Here is a 13,763-nt window from a genome sequence, read left to right on the forward strand (position 1 = left end):
TGATAGTTTGAAGCGCTTCTGTTCTGATCGTTTTGGTTGCGGTTTTCCTAGTGTTAGCTAATGCTGTTCTAGGATGTTTGGCTGAACATGATTATGTTTTGTCTATTTTGTTTGGTTGAAAACTTTAAATGAATGCAGTACCTGTTATGTTCCTATGTACGTGTGTGCTATGTGTACTATTGGACAATAACTTATGCAGTTATCTTGTAGTTATCAAATGGGCAGTTACAAAGTATTTTCATCTAGGATGATATGTATACGTGTTTTATGTAATAATAAAAATGAGGAATTGAATTATGAAAGTTTGAGAGTTCTTCTCTGATTAGGAGTTCGATTACACTCGAAGTAATCGTTGGGAGGTCTGGTATCCCTCGAATGATTCCGGAGGTATTGGTGTCCCTCTAATGAGACCACAACAGTCGGTTCTTTGTCATAATATTATTCACTTTGTAGGAGAGATCAATACAAGTTATGCGAGTTCATAACAATTGATATCTAGAGCAGGTTTGGGTATTCCGCAAAGCAAAAGTTTTTTCGTCTTCTGTTCCATCTCTACAGTTTGTTTCACTGAAGTGTTATTTTTTACATGGAAATATATGATCTTATGTGAATTTAATGTCCAAGTCTTAGTTTTTGTTTTCAAAAAAAAAAAAAAAGTGTTGGTCAGGAAGATCTTGTAAGATTCTCGTTGTTTGCTTTTCTTAGATTCACTGTCAGCAAAGCCTAGATTTATTCTATTCCAGTAAGAAGAAGGGAAAAAAAAGGGACCCTTCTAGGTGCAGATTTGGTCTACAATTTGATATCTCTTGCTTGACTTTCTCCAAGTATTTCAAAACATTAAAACACTGTTTTAAACATTTTTTTTAATCAAAAACTTCGGGATATTTTTGCTAAGATTCCTTTGATAATTTTTTTATTATAAAATTTAGGTTTGAGAAAATTTGCTAGTTTGTTAGCCTTTGTCAAAAGGTGATGAAAATAGTGTATGTTCTACAGATTTTATGTAGTGGGTTCTTAATAGCTTAAACGAAATCAAAGAAGAATCTCACAGTATGGCAGAATTAAAGTTGTCCTCATCGTCAAGGCAATATGGATTTACTGAAGACGCTTAAACCATACATCACTAACGAATATTGATTACAACCTTATCAAGAAAACAGGATCAGTGTTTACAACCTTGAGGACAAGGTTGTTTTCAAGGGGGAATGAATGTTATGTGCCTATGTACGTGTGTGCTATGTGTATTATTGGATAATAACTTGTGCAGTTATCTTGTAGTTATCAAATGGGAAGTTACAAAGTAGTTTCATCTAGGATGCTATATATATATGTGTGTGTGTTTTATGTAATAATAAAAATGAAGAATTGAATTATGAAAGTTTGAGAGTTCTTCTCTGATTAGGAGTTTGATTACACTCGAAGTAATCGTTGGGAGGTCTGGTGTCCCTCGAATGATGTCAGAGGTATTGGTGTCCCTCTAATGAGACCAAAACAGTCGGTTCTTTGTCATAATATTCTTCACTTTGTAGGCGAAATCAAGACAAGTTATGCGAGTTCATAACAGTACCAATTCACGCGTATTGGAAAAACTCAACAAACTAGACCTATATCTATATGTGTCCGTGATTTGATACAAGTTTTCCTCTTGAAAACATGTTATTAATGTTATGAATTTGATGACATTCTCATCCAGTGTAAGCGTTGAGTAAACCGTTGATACAGAGAAAATTACTTTGCTCCATTTCTAGGATGATCAGATAACAGTATGACTGTTGTAGAGATAGATCTCTGACTTAAATTTTATAGAGGAATTGACTTTAGTCAAATGCATTTAGGTTTGTTGTCAACCACGCCAGTCATTTATTTCTCCCCCATTATGTGGTAATGTGAACCATAGATTTCTTAAAATGACTCCACGCAGTGCGTGGCTAAACTTAATTTAAGCGCCACAACGCTTAGGTTTTAGGGAAACCTCTGACACTAGAAGTCCACTTGTTTGAACAGCTTCACCTACATTATACTTGGATTTGTTTTTCTGAGGAGCTTGGGTCATAAAAAGATCCTGACTTTCATTTTCCGTTGAAAATTTGGGCGCTCTTAGGTTAAGAAGTGACAACTCGCTGGAGTTCTTATTAATCAAGGGAAAAATATTCGAATTTCATCATACTTCTTTACCTTGTGATTTTTCCGTCTCTTACTAATATAAATTAGTGCACTGTGACAGAGAGTCAAAAAGACGTTGCATATGCACAAATCAAACTCACAGGAAATTACCAAGTTATACCCTTCAACTTTTTATTTTCTCTCATTAAAAAGGAAGACTTATTGGCAAGAGACTAAAATAGAAATATCACGACTTAAATAATGTAATCACTCCAATCATAATTTCGATTAAGATCATCAAACATAAGGTTAAAGAGGCTTGAAATTCTAAGAGAACTTTTAACGAGTATTCCAATTTCTACGCAAGCAAAAAAAAAAACAGACAAAACAAAAAAAATATGAAAGAATAAGGAAAGCATGATAAAATTCATTAATCACTCTTGTGGTGCCCTTACAAATTATAGCAACGTATTCAGGATTGCCATAAGAAGGTCTGGTCTTGTGCAGATAAAACAACTATATAACCTTGTTAGGTAAAATTTATGATTATAGATAATCATAAATAGATAAAGGACTTTTTAAAGTGGCCACCTTTTCGAAACATAATTAATAAAGTGACCGGTTTTTTTGAATCTTTTTATAAAATGGCCGAAATAGTATTTTCTGTCCCTTTTTTTTTCTTCAAAAAACAGTAACGGCGTTTAATTTAACACGAGTCAAGGGTGTTTTAGACCTTTTACAACCTAATCAACTCGCGACTCAGTCATGTTAGAGAAAAATACTCATGTTCTTGTTTTGTTCTTCTCCTGCAATTTTCATTTTCATGGAACCCTAACAAATTATTGAAATCAAACCAAATTTAACAGAAATCCAATGAATCATTATCCAAAATTTGTCTACATGTCCCGAATTAACCTATATTAGCCTATCTTAATTTGAATAAAAAAAACACGATCATCTGAGAAATGAACAATTATGAATCCTAACTGATAAAGCTTATGTGCAAGAACAAACATGAGAACAAATCAACAATCTAAAAACACCCAATTGAAAAACTTAATCAAATTGATCAGCTTTACAGTATTCATTAATAAATTGTTCAATTATAACATTAACCAGCGAATTTAGAAAACCCAGAAAGAATAATCATGGAAATCAACAGAAACAAACCCAAATCAATTCTTATTTCAAAAAAAAATTGTTCCAACTTCAATGGTCTTTGTTATCACCGCAATCAAATCCTTCAAAATTTAATTCGATTCCTATATAGAAGAATCGAATCAATAAAAACAAATATGGGATTGAAAGCTTACCATTATTCATTACCCCAATCATGAGTATAGTTTTCTTCCGTCGATTTGCAGGGAAAAAAAGTATCACTGTTGACGGTTTAATGAATGGTCGATGGGGTTCTGATGATTGTCATTGAAACGAGAAAAAAAGGAAGGGGTTATACAAAGTCTGGTAGTTGAAAAAGAGTCAGAGGAACAGATAATAAGAAATGTTTTCATATAAGAACATCCATAAAAATATAGAAGCAGGATAGGTTAACATATGTTAATGAAGGATATGGTAGTAATTTTAGGCATAAAAGTTGACTAAGTCCACTTGTTGGACCATTTTGGTGGGACCAGGTGAGAAAACTATTGGAAAGGACAGATTATAAATGTTTTAAATTTGTTGGCCGGTTTATCAAATACATGGAAGGAAGATGGTCAGTTTGTAATTTGCCCATAGATTATGAGCTGATAATCCAAACGCATATAAAATCCATTATAATCTGCATAATGGATTATGAGCTGATATTCCATTAAAACAATGGTTACCAACCAGCCCCTTTATGTTATGATCTCCTCCTTCGTATGAGGTTGACATGGATTATTAGGATTTATTATGTTAGAATCTGAGAAATCGAACTAATATTTGTAAAAACAAAATCGACCGATCATAATTGTCTGATTTAATTGGGGTACACCCGGATTAACTTGGGTATACCTAATGAGACAAAACCCAAGACATTTAGAAGTAAAATAGGTCACCCCTTAACCATGTATTTTCAAAATTCCCAATATACCCTTGTTTAGTTAACACTAAAAAATATGATTAGCTTAATTAATTGAGTCTAGATTAATTAATTGAGTAGATTAAAACTTTTGAAATGATGAATGGAGTAGATTAAAACTTTTGTCTCATGAGTTCAATCAAAACCAGTTTTAAATTTTGTGAAAAGTCGGCACCGTATACGGGATGAAGAACACGCTGACTACATATGGTCGGCGCGTTCTACGGATGAAGAACATCCTGATTACATATGGCCGACAAGGTATACAGATAAAGAACATTCCGGCTCTATGCATCACTTGTCGGCATTTTATTAATTTCTTACCTTGTCGGCTATGTTATAGTCGGCACATACATATTTCTCACCTTATCGGCCATATTATAGCCGACATGTAGATATTTCTTACCTTGCGGGTTAAAGAAAAGTCGGCAGACAATAAATTCTCTAACATTACCAGCGGTACAATAGTCGGCATTGTAACCTTGCCGACCTTTAAACAGAAAACAGAATATGGGAAGATGTAATTCACTTTATTCATGCAATTTTTGTTACTACATTGATTGAAACATAAAATATAAATCCTTGTCGACGGAATAACGAATGCACTTAGCATGTGCATCAAGTATTTGAACTCCCTAGGATACCCTAGTGGACGAGTTATAGTCTCGTGAGGGTTTACATAGAGATCTACCCACAAAAACCTACACTAAAACCATCAATCTTCGTCCGAGGAATCCGACGACGTTACACCCTCCATCATCTCTGGGGAATACTCCGGGATTTTGGATACCATGAATTGATAGCTTGCATCGTATGTGAATGCTTCCCCCTTTTCCTCCAAGTAGCGCGCTTTAACGACTTCTACAAAAACAACACACAAACTTACTTTGTTAGTGCGTATTAAGTTGGAAGATCAAACAACTTGTATTACGTAAAATAAACCACAAAAATACTTACAAATTGTCCAATGGACAAGTTAAAGTGGGTAGCGTTGAAAATCGGTTTTTGGATATCTAAATAAGCAAGTATCGGATTTTCGATGACTAGGTTTCTATCATGAATTTGTTGAACAGTTCTTCTATTAGGATTCTCAAACTCTTGCCTATATTTATTGTATACCATAGCCCAAAATGTTACGGCATTCACCGTTACGAAGTACTGCCTTCTAACTCGAGTTTTCGCGTACCAAGCTTTGGTGATTGCCAAATCTTCATTTGAATCAAATGATGCCATTGTTGTTTGTAGAGGTATTGGGAGAGTTAGATGGAGTATATGATGATATGAGCTTTGGAGAGTGTATGCAAATAGGTTTGTGTTGTTCTGTACATATAACTAGTGTATTTATAGGATAGTGCCCAAATTTGGCCGTTACTACACCAAATCAGACATTTTGTTACACGAATAAGTGTGACATCTGATTTATTATCACACTTATTAGTGTCAAAAATATGGTGTTTTTCTTTTGTTACACATCAACGGTCACACTAATAAGTGTGAGTTTAATTAATTTAAGTCACCCAAAAAAGTATGTCAAATCTCTGACATATATAAGTGTAACAATTTAGGCGGGAATTAAGAAAAAAAATATTTTATTTTTATTTCCCCACTGTTTTGATCCATACAAAACTAAAAGAGACATACATGATAAAAATTGACCGAATTATGGCATCATCAATAAAACCTGCATTTCGGGGGACCAGATATTGTAGACAATAATTTTTATGCCCTGTTATTCCATGTCATCGAAATGATCAAAAAATTCAACAGAGAATAGAATTTAAGAAATGTAACCACAAGCGATTACAAAAATCAAGTTACAAGAGCCTTCTTAATATTAATAACTTGTATAGGAATATTATCCTCTGAACGAACATAAACAATAAACTTATGCAATTATGAGGACTAAGGCTTGCTTGTTTCATCAACTCGGGTTTTCGTTGTATAAGGAGACCCATGCAGGAGCATTTAAATATTAAGCAAAAGTGTTCCTCCGTAAAATGTAATAGGTTTTTAAATTTGCGAATGGATGCTGACATTTGATGTTAATATTGCCTAATTAGAACATAAGATATCAAAGCATAACCATTAATTACAATCTACGATTAACATAAAAAGGAAGCAAATCTATCTACTATCAAATTGCTCTAACTCCAGACTCACCATAGGAACCGCTATTCTATCATGACCCGTTGATCTCAAAAAGGTGTAAGAAAGGTGACCCAGAAATTGAGTTAATGACCTGCTTACAAAGATGGTCACCAATTAGATTCCTGAAGCTTGGGATATCAGTACTAGATAAAGGAGTTCAACATCGAAACACCATTATGAATCTTAGCTAAACAGATTATAAAGTGTGATAGAAACTTCAAATGGATCAATGCAAGGTTAGGAACTGAATCTGCAATAACTTTTAAATAGAGAATTTTTGTTGTTCCCAAACGATGCTTAAGAGAAAACATCAAAATCCAAGGAACCCTTTTTAAGAGAAGTTAAACGAAGTATTATATGATACCTAAATGATATCCATAAAATAAAATAGGAAATCATATTTGAAAGAAAATCCACCATGTTCAAGAAGATCCCTTACTTGTTTTGCGATGGATTCATGAGCAAGTGAGCAACCATATAATCATTGATTAACATAACGCGCAACATCAAAGGTTATAGATCTTATTGATGCTGCAAAAAATATTAGTCAAAATTTGAGAAACCCCAATTTAGTGTTAAAACAAAATTAATTCTATGCACATCATAAACCCTAGAAAAATTAGATCCCCAAAGTAGAGCTTCTAAGTTTCCGAAATCGGACCCTTTCTCATAATCGATACAGGGCTATACATAGAGTGAGAGATTGATTAGACTCATAGGGATATGGAGAAACCTTGAGTTGCAGGATAAGGAAGTTAGTTTCTTTTCTCAAACGCCTGCAGTTTAAGCCTACGAAGAAAAGACTGGTGGGGGAAAACGTGGGACTGATTTTACTGATATTAAGAAAATAAATTATTTTTAGTAATGTTTGATTTTTTTTTATTAAAGAAAAATCATATTTGAATTGTGTACACTTGTTAGTGTGACATAATTAATAAAACATAAGATAAATTAAAATTGGGATATATTTTTATACTTTTCATCATTGTCACACAAATTTGTGTAACAAAAACTATCACACTCATTAGTGTAACAATTCAGTGTTATAAATTACTCAATTTGGTGTAGTATATGGTAGTCAATCAATGTACTTGTACTTGCAAAAATTTGAATTTTGAATTCACCGCATAGGTTTTTTTTTCCCAAACATGCCGACCAACACACCGTCAGCAGGGTCTTAATTTTCTTACCCCGCCGGCTATAAAAAATTTCAAATACAACAGACGTCATATTCAGCTGCATACCACCGTCAAGGTATTTTTAATACAATGCCGACTAACACATAGTCAGTAGGGTAGTAAACAAATGCCTTACCGACTTTATGATTTTTGTAACACAAGAGAGGTCATTTTCAGCTGCATACCGCCGGCAAAGCACTTGTTTAATACATTGCCGACTAACTTATAGTCGGCGGGGTTGTAATTTTCTTACCCTGTCGACTTTATAATTTTGTAACATGGGAGAAGGTCATTTTCTTCTCTTTTTAGTCGGCACGGAATTTGTTCATCATCATTCCGGCCATTAAATATCCAGAAAGGTATGTATTTTCTTACCTTGTCGACCCTGGTAAATTTCTTCTTCTGATGTCAGGGCCGGCAGTCTGCCAGTTCACAACCTTGCTGGCCCTATTTTAGTCGCACTGTAACTTAACAATTAAAGAATTCCGAACCCTTCTGTCAGAGAATGATTGAAACTTTACATAGCTAAACAAACCATTCATTCAACAACTAGGAATCCAACATTTTTTTGTCCAAAATACAAAAACATGTACCATAAACCTTAAAAAAAAACATTTTTCCAACCATTAACCTTAACATTTGTCTACCACAACATAAACAAATAAATTAGGAATGCATTCATTCATCACCACCACCACGACCACGGCCCCGTTTAGCATTTTCACGACGACCACCACTACCGCTACCACTACCACCACCATGGGAACAAGCCCTATTTTTGTCGGCATTCATCTTGGCTTGTACTTCCCTCTTGGATTGTGCTTCCCTCTTTACTTCAGCATTAGCTTGCTGGAACAATTCGATTTCATCCTCATTGTCAACATTGCTAGCATCATCAATGTGCTTGGTTTGCTCTTCAATCGACAAAGGCTCTCATATTTCTCTAGCGCAACACATCACCTTCACAAGGGTATTCAAATACTCCTTCTATTTTCAATTAAATAACAAACAACTAATAGAATGATTCGATAATGTAATCTTAAAATAGTAAGAGAACCTCTAAAATACTTACAAAGTATTTAAGACTTGTTGCCGGGTCTTTCGCTGCCATCTTCCTCTTACGAGCCACTTGTTCAGCAGTTTGTTCCCTAATCATAGTAGGACAAGCCCAACCCAAGTACTACGGCATGTAATTCTCATGATCTTCATGACCTTCGGTCACGTCGTCCAAAAGACTTGTATCGATTTTATGCTTTTGTCTTTCCCTCCAATGAGATGTACCTGGTGCTGGAGCGTAATGGACGCCAATACTTTTTTGGGACATGGTGCGGTCATTCCTTACCACTTTAAAGAATGGATCATCAGCGGTATGAGGTTCTTCTTGGACGTAACTCACTTGTCGCATTACCCGATGTGGATCGTACATTGAAAATCCATGGGGGTACAACAAGGTACCGTAATAGAATGCAACTTCATATCTCCTTTGTATTAAACCTTCATTTCTAGCAACTCGATACGGATCAAATATTACGTCATCTGCAGTCAATTTTTCCAAGGCGATTCGAGTTTTGATAAGCTGCTACGACATATCCTTATCCAGACCACCCTTAAAAAGGTATCTTTGTCCTATTGGCTTATCAATCGCAAGCTTCTCATTCACTTTGAAATAGGGGTTGGCTTTCACTAAAGTAGGGAAGTGCTCATATATCCAAACCTATGCAAACATAAAGTTTAGTAAGAATCTTACATTACGAGCATTTTGCAAATATAAGTGATTTAGACAATAAAATTACCTGGAAGAGACATAGATTTCCGTTGACTTGCGCAGTGAGTGCCCTTGAATCCCTTGTCAACTTATTGTTCAAGAAGGCGACCACCGCAATACCCCGAGAATACTCATGCATCTGATCTAAGGGATGCAATAGTTGAATATACTTGCGGTCGACCAAGCTTCCTGAACTGTCGGGGAAGATAATTTGCCCAGGACATATAACAAATAGGCTACTGCGGTAGCATTGATTCGCACCAAGTACACCCTTCCTTCCTTATCATAGATTTCCTTGGTTCTAGAGAATGTGTCCCTTAACTTCTTCAGATTAAAATTCTTTTCTAGATAACCATCCTTCAACACAAGCATAGACTATGTCTCAACCTGATTCCAACAAAACAAATATTTGGTCAATTCGAAGATCTTGTCCCTAGAAATACCATCATCGTAGCCATCACTGATTGCTTTTCCCTCAACCTCGAGGCCTACAATTTGATGAGCATCATCGGGAGTTATCGTCATCTCACCGAATGTGAATAACATTGTATCAGTCTCTCCGTAGAACCTCTCACAAAATGCAGATATGGTAACTCTATCATACTCAACAATCGACTCTACACCGCATGCCATAACCCGGAGTTCTTGACAATCGCTTGCACCTCGTCACATTCCTTGTCAAGTGGCCATTTCTTAATCACTGAACATGAAGCTTGGCACCTCAAGAGACGGATGACATGCTTGTGATCCTAAATACCAAAAACACAAAATGAAAAGAAATACAAACACTTGAAAGCAAATTTAAGATAGATACACTTAAATAAAAAACAAAGACGGGTTGAGATTACTTATGACAGTATTTTGGATTTCACATGCTCATGAGTCATTTTATCCAAAAAGAACATATCCATCATCTTCTGGGGTCCCCTGCGGAGGCTCACCTGGTTCCAGTGTAACCTTCAAGTGAGAGGGAGGCATGTGAGAATCAACTGGTTTAGTGATAACCATGTTCTTCTTTCCAGTTTTAGTCGTAGTTGTATCTTGGGTTTGTTGATTATTACCTGTTTTTTCTACACCTTCTTCACCTTCACGTTCTTCTTCTTCTTCTTCAACAATTTTACCTTCTCTATATTTATCATTATTTTTATCACCATCATCATTACCTCCTCCAATAGGTGGCATGTCTTGATCACCATCATCATCATCATTGTTACTTCCTCCAGCAGCTGGAGTTCTTTCAACATCATCATCATGTCTTCTAACAGATAAAATTGATTGGTCTTCATCTGGAGTTTCATCTGAATCATTTAGTTTTGGTGGTGGTTGAGAATTATTCAGTTCACGGATCTTGATCTTTCCCGGATCAACTAATGCCCCTATATGTGTGGCAGTCAAGAGTTTATCACCAAAACGAGGAGGTCTTGAAGGAGGAGTAACATTTTTCTTCTTTCCATTTTCCAACCTGAACAAGAGCAATTAAGAAATAATTCAAAAGTTGGCAGGGTCGACAAATATAACCAAGCCGATGGAACAATGGTCGGAAGGGTTAATATCTAAACTACATGCCGGCTAAACTATAGTCGGCAGGGTTTTATTCAAATAACCTTCCGGATTATAACAATTATGAACACAGGATTTTCCACATCATTAGTCGACAGGTTTTATAATCAAAACAATTTCGGCTAATATACAGCCAGCAGGGTGGTATTCAAATACCATTCCGACTTTATAACTTTAAGGCATCAGGAGATACAAAAATTTGAAATACAACCGGCAGGGTAAAAAATTATAACCCACCGACTATAAAAAAAATATATCGCGGGCAAGCTCCTAGGTTGAATATCTACCTGACTCTGTAAAAGCAATTACAGATACTAAACAGCCGGCAAGATCTTCAACTCAAGAGCTTTCCGACTAACCCATGAAAAGTCGGCAAGGTCGTGGAACAAACACCTTGCAGGCTAAATAACTGAAAATTCACAAATTCGATTTTTCTGACCTAATTTGACATGCAAACATGAAATTGGAGTACTAGAGTGAGTTTAAGTAGGCCCTTACTTTCTCAATCGCCGTTATTTCTCCTTTTTCAGCGGCTTCGATTTCTTCTTCTTCAACCGCTTTTTTCTTCTCTTTTTGTTGAATTAATTTTGCAATTCCAGGGTTATATTCATTTTGTTTTCTATTTGCTTCTTTCATACGACTATCCCTATGATGAGGTGGCTCCATGTTTGATGATTAATCGTAATTTTCGGATCGACGATTACGACGAATTAATCGACGAGTTTTCAATGGTGGAGGAGGAAGAGCCGGTAAGGTAGAGGTGGAGAAGAAGAAGATGAAATGAAAAAAATGAAAACTGATTTAGGATAATAAGAATATAAAGGGTAAGGATAGTTTTGTAACTTTATCCATTAGGACTCACCCTTAGTTCTTAAAAAGAGTCCACTTAAAAGGATAGTTTCACAGGAGTTTTCATTTTCCTATTCCAAGAATAAACACAAAGGTAGGTTAAATTACACAAAATCCGAACACAAACACAATACATAATATTAGGGAAAGCTAATAAACATGAAATAATTTAAAAATGCAACTAACACTAACAGGAAATTCGCTATAAGCAAAATTTAGGGCTAAGCACAGTTCAGATGATAAATACTACTAAGCTATCTAGCATTTAGGCATCTCCATGAAAAATACAAGGGAACCGGAGAAATCATGGAAAATAAAGTATCCTTAAAGCAACAAGAAAAACAAGCACTAATGAACCTCAAATGTTGCCATCAAAATAAAAATAAAATAAAGCTAAAGTACTTAAAAGAAGATTAAGTTCACAAAAAAGGCCCTTGTTTAGCCAAGATACAAATACACTCCTGAGCTTGTAATTTTAAGCAGATTCCGATGATTATAGTTCCTAGGCTTAGCAAGAGTAAAGTAGATACTATTAAACGGATTAAAAAATAAAGGAAAGCAGAAAAATGAGGCTAGCGTACCTTTGGGCTCTGTTGGGTCAGAGGAGCAAAGGTAAAGATGTGAGGGAAATGAGCAATATAGATGTGATGATTAATTCCCAAAAAGAAAATGCAAAGTCAAAAGCAGAAGCAAAAGACTCTTAAAACTATTTGACACCTATATTTAATTCAAAAAAGCACTATGGAGACATACACACAAGAGACACAAAACTAAATCCAATAGAAATCCAATAACAAAACTAGTAGCACCAAAGGAAACCGGTGCAAACTAAACATGAGCACATAAGCAATAGACAAAGAATTTATAGAAATTCAAGTAATCAATATAAGAACAGAGATTACGGGCACAAAGAATCCCGAGACAAAAGACTAGAAAATGAAAGAGAGGATGGGGAATAACAAACAAAAAAGAAACAAAACATCCAAAAAAGAAAAGGGGTAGACCACCCAGATCTTAGTAAAAGAGAGGCAATAGAGAGGAAACATGAACCGCCAAACTTACAACAACAAACAGGTGAAGAGAGCTAATACTCAAAGAAACAAGACAGAGATGGAGGTACCGCAAACAAACAAGAATGATGGTGATACGAGACACCTTCCACATTTTAGAATCATATTTACCAAGATGCTTTTTAGAAATACACCTATCACCAGAAAAATAGATATACATTTTTATCATCTTAGCACAAGATTTTTAGAAACATCCTGTTGATTATAACAACAAAACAAATTGGAGATTTAAATGAATCCAAGAACACCCACAGAAAAGGCATAAAGATAAATTAAAAAATTGAGAGATTAAAGCACAGAAGAGAAATAAATTGAAAGACATCAGTAAAATTAAAATTGTCCATATACTAAAGCGAAAGATAAGAAACCACCAGAGAGAGGAAGTAAAGGATTGCAAACAAACAATCAGATCTACAAACTAGGAAAAGGATAAAAGAAAAGAGACCGCTTGAGAATAATAATAAGAGCAAAATCAAGAACAATTAGTCTAGAGAGACAAAGGCCACGAATCACAACAAACATATCTAGAAAAGAACCAAGAATCGGGAACCGAGAATAGGATACCATACCTAAGAAACAAGAAGGAACAAACAAGAGAGAGGAGAAAGACCAAAGAATTTCGGAATAAAAGGGAAGAAACAAATCCAAGAAACATCAGAAGAAATAAAAACCAACAAAAAATAGAAAACAACAATAGATGGAAGAAAGAAGCTGCAAATCGTAGAGGAACCATCAAGCAGGGACAATCAAAAATTGAAATCTAAAAACCTAAAAACCTAAGAAAAAACTGACAGAAATCTATCACATCAAATATGTTCTAACTCATAACCCTTAGATCCGTTCCTTGATGCTCATAACCCACCCTTACCCAAAGGTTTGCTAAGATTTACTCAGCCATGGCGGCTAGGGATTCCAAAAAATTAAGAGAGGGAGGGGAGAGGGGGGTTGAGAGAAGGAGAAGATAGGAGAGAGGAGAAGATAGGAGAGCAAGACAAAAGAGTGAACCCTTATCTAAATCCACCGTTTCT

General features: G+C 35.3%; 1 long non-coding RNA gene across 6 annotated transcripts; it reads right to left on the minus strand.

Annotated features, from left to right (window-relative positions):
• Positions 1-8,086: 8,086 nt before the first annotated feature.
• LOC113275702 lies at positions 8,087-13,763 on the minus strand. 6 transcript variants are annotated; one of them, XR_003323728.1, is made up of 5 exons: positions 12,247-13,763; positions 11,315-11,736; positions 10,105-10,718; positions 9,285-10,005; positions 8,087-9,205 (listed from the first exon to the last, which is right to left on the minus strand). It is a non-coding gene; the product is annotated as an uncharacterized LOC113275702 (long non-coding RNA). The 6 variants fall into 6 exon arrangements; XR_003323731.1 differs by having other exon boundaries at positions 11,315-11,462; positions 11,679-13,763; XR_003323727.1 differs by having other exon boundaries at positions 10,105-10,213; positions 10,318-10,718; positions 11,315-13,763.

The sequence above is a fragment of the Papaver somniferum genome, chromosome 4, assembly GCF_003573695.1.
Source record: "Papaver somniferum cultivar HN1 chromosome 4, ASM357369v1, whole genome shotgun sequence".
Taxonomy (NCBI): domain Eukaryota; kingdom Viridiplantae; phylum Streptophyta; class Magnoliopsida; order Ranunculales; family Papaveraceae; genus Papaver; species Papaver somniferum.